Raw genomic sequence first — 3,481 nt, forward strand, 5'->3', positions numbered from 1 at the left:
GAAGATGCACAACCTTGAACACTTTAGGGCACAGACTGTGGAAAAATAAACTACAGGCTTCTCATGGACTAAGTCTGACTTTGTGAAATTGAGAGATGGGCACACAATTCTAAGACTTCCTCTCAAGACAAAAATAAGAACAGTATAGCGGGTACACTTATAGAAAAGGTCTGAGAGACCAATAATAATATTTATTAGTTAAGGGAGTTACCAAATACTCCTGAACTTTTGTAGCTGATACCCTGCTAAGTGTATACATTACCTAGTCTTATCAATAAACTTGTGCAAAAGATATGATCTACCTCATCTTATAGATGAGCAAAATGAAGCTCATAAAAGTGACATTACCAGACAATGGTCACACACCTAAAAAAAGAAAGCAAAGAGACTTGAAGACAAAACATGAGAATTCAAAACCTTTATTTTCAAATTCAGTACCATATAGCTTCAGATAATAGTAAATCTACATTTGATTAGGGTAGCAGAAATAAATAAATAAATAAACAATTCTGATTAGAAGTGTGTATTGGAGTCTTCTAGAATGGAGTAGGTTGGAATTTGTCATTCAGGTAATGGGAAGTCACTGGAGTCTTTAAAACAAGCAGACATAATCAAATATTTTCCTTTAATAAAGATTATATCATGTTCATATTTTATCATATACTTAGAATCTATTATGGGTATAAGTCATAAAAGTGAAAGAAAGGACAAAGAAGAGTGTTGATAGTAGCAACTGAGGGAGAGGAGAGAAGTATTGAACCCAGAGCCCTGGCATGAGCAGGGCAAAAGGAGTGGGGGATGCCTGCTATCCAGGAGATAACTTTTCTTTCAGGTAAAAAACTATATATTATAGACTCCTCTCACTGACAATTAAAAAAACTAGTTTATCCTGACCTTTGGTATAGTTGTAAATTACTATTCCTAAGTTCAAAATTGACAGGATTTAGGTCAGGGGGAAAAAAAAGAAAAGAAAAGAAAAGAAAAAAATTGCCTGTGAATTTATCTGTATCTTTTTTTCCCCTTTATATCTGTAGCAAGAATTACTACCAAACTCTACTCATTGGGCCAGAGACCCTTGTGGTGTTAGTGAAAGACTTGCCTTCCATATAGCACACTTCTTATACTTGTGAGTTAATTGGCCAGTATCTATATCCTTTTTTTTTTAATAAAACTATCACCTAACTAATATTTTCTGTGACAATTGAACTTAACTCTCTTAAATCCAAGGAGCTAGGGGGAGAAGCAATATTATATTGTGTTTAAGTTTCAGTTAAACATAATATAATTTCAGTTTCCTGGTTGCCTGGTTGCAATCTCCATTGAACCACTTACTAACCGTATTGCCTTGAGAAGGTTACTGGCTATCTCTAACTTCAGTGAAACTACAAATGGTGTTGTGAAAATTAAATGAAGTAGTGTGGAAAAAGCAATAAGCTTATTGTTGGCACAAAGTCAGAGCCTAAAAATGTTGGAGATACTCTTTTCAATATATATGTACACGCAACCCATTTTTTTTTTTGAGACTAAAATATATTGACTTTCAATGAATCAACAACAAAAAATGATGTATTGATTCATTCAACAAATATTTATCAAGTGTCTATATACATAGTGGTCACTAGTAACAGAGAATTTTTTTAAAGACAAAAAATTATATTTTTATTTCTTATATTTTTTAAAAATTAGTCACTGGGAAGGACTTCCAGAATGGCACTATAAATACCTCTGAAATTCTATTCCTCTTTAAAAGCAATGGTAATACAGACAAAAACTGCCAAAATATACTTTCAATACTCTGGAAATTAACCAAAGGTTTGTAAATAATATGAGAAGGAGTAACAATATGGGGAGCTGTTTTAAAGAAAAACAGCTACAAAAAGAAGAGTGAGTATTACAACATTTTAAGTTGTCCTGTTTCTATCCTCCCATTCCAACATCATGGTAGTCTCAAAAAAAAAATACACACACACACATATGTAAAATATGTAAAATAAAAGAACCTGACAATTACAACACCTGTGAAACCCAGAAGCTGACCACCATTGGAGGATGCAAAACAGGTTTGCAGCTCTAACAAAAGCCCAAGTCTTCCCCAGTTGTCAGTATTTGAACTGTATGGCTGCTCTTCGGAAATCCCATTTACTAGACTTGTCTTAGTTGATCTGACTCAGATTTTGTTCAGTGTGAATAGTCTTTTCCTTGGTTATGTCTTGAAAATAATCATTGGTAGTTGCCTAACATCACAGGTGACTGAAGAGGCAATAACAGGACAAACAAGAGGCCTACCAAAAAACTTAAACCTGGAGAAAGAGATGTCCATATGGGACTTTGAAATCAGAGATATATTCCTGGAAATCTCAAAGGCTTTATACACATGGATGGTGGTGGTCATACCCAGGTATGACCTGAGAAGGCCCTTGTCTTTCCATCTCTTGCTGACCTTGAAGGTTTGCATAAGCAGGTGGTGAACAACAGGCAAAGATGGGAACTATCTGACGGAATCTTGAAGATAGGATCCCAAACACACATGGAGTCCCTAAGAAAAAATTAGAAGATTAAATTCTGGTATTTAAGGAATTTATGGAAAACTGTCCAATCATTAACAATTAAACTAACTTAGCAGAGATTTCTATGACATACAAATCTTTACAGAATGTAGGAAAGTTGTCAACAGCAAACATGAAAACAACAAATAGCAACAAGAAGAAATCTTGGAGAAGGAAGTGGAGAATAGGATTTCAAGGGGTGCTAGATTTTATTTAAAATGTGTAGGTTCCAAGGAAAACATTAAAATCACTCAAAAGGTAGGAAATCATGGTGCATACATGGAAAAAATGTCAATAAAAACTGTTCGTGAGATGCCCAGATATTGGACTTACTAGAAAAATACACTAAAATCAGAATTAGTTTATTGAAAATAGAAATAAAATTAAGAAAACTTTAACTATTTTTTTTAAAAGAATAGACTCAAATCACTAAAATTAGTAGTAAATAAAACAGGGTAAATTACTTCCAACTCTAGGAAATGAAAAGAATCATAAGAAAATATAAACAACGTGTGTAATAAATTAGATAATGTAGTTTAATTTGAAAAATTTCTTTGAAGGCAAAAATTACCACTACTGATTCAAGAAAAAATAGAAAATCTGACTAGACCTATAAAATTTTGAATTAATAATAAAAAGCTTCCAAAAAAGAAAACCTAGTTCCAGATAACTTTATTGGTGAATTCTACCAATTGTTTAAAAGAAAATATTAACAACTTCATAAACTTCTAAAAATGGATGAGGAGAGAAAATTTCCCAAAACATTATGTGTAACCATTATTACACTGGTAATAATCAAATATATCCTAAGAAAACTGCAGACCAATATACCTATGAATCCAGATGAAAAAAATCCTAAGCACATCTGTGAACTAATACTGAAAGATCACCAACATAAAATATGAAGAACACAAGCATCAAAGGTCACTACAGTG

General features: G+C 32.8%; 1 pseudogene; it reads right to left on the reverse strand.

Moving 5' to 3' along the window:
* Positions 1-1,026: 1,026 nt before the first annotated feature.
* LOC131834982 (small nucleolar RNA SNORA62/SNORA6 family) lies at positions 1,027-1,171 on the reverse strand (annotated as a pseudogene).
* Between the last annotated feature and the right edge of the window lie 2,310 nt (positions 1,172-3,481).

Source organism: Mustela lutreola, chromosome 6 (genome assembly GCF_030435805.1).
Source record: "Mustela lutreola isolate mMusLut2 chromosome 6, mMusLut2.pri, whole genome shotgun sequence".
In the NCBI taxonomy this organism is placed as follows: domain Eukaryota; kingdom Metazoa; phylum Chordata; class Mammalia; order Carnivora; family Mustelidae; genus Mustela; species Mustela lutreola.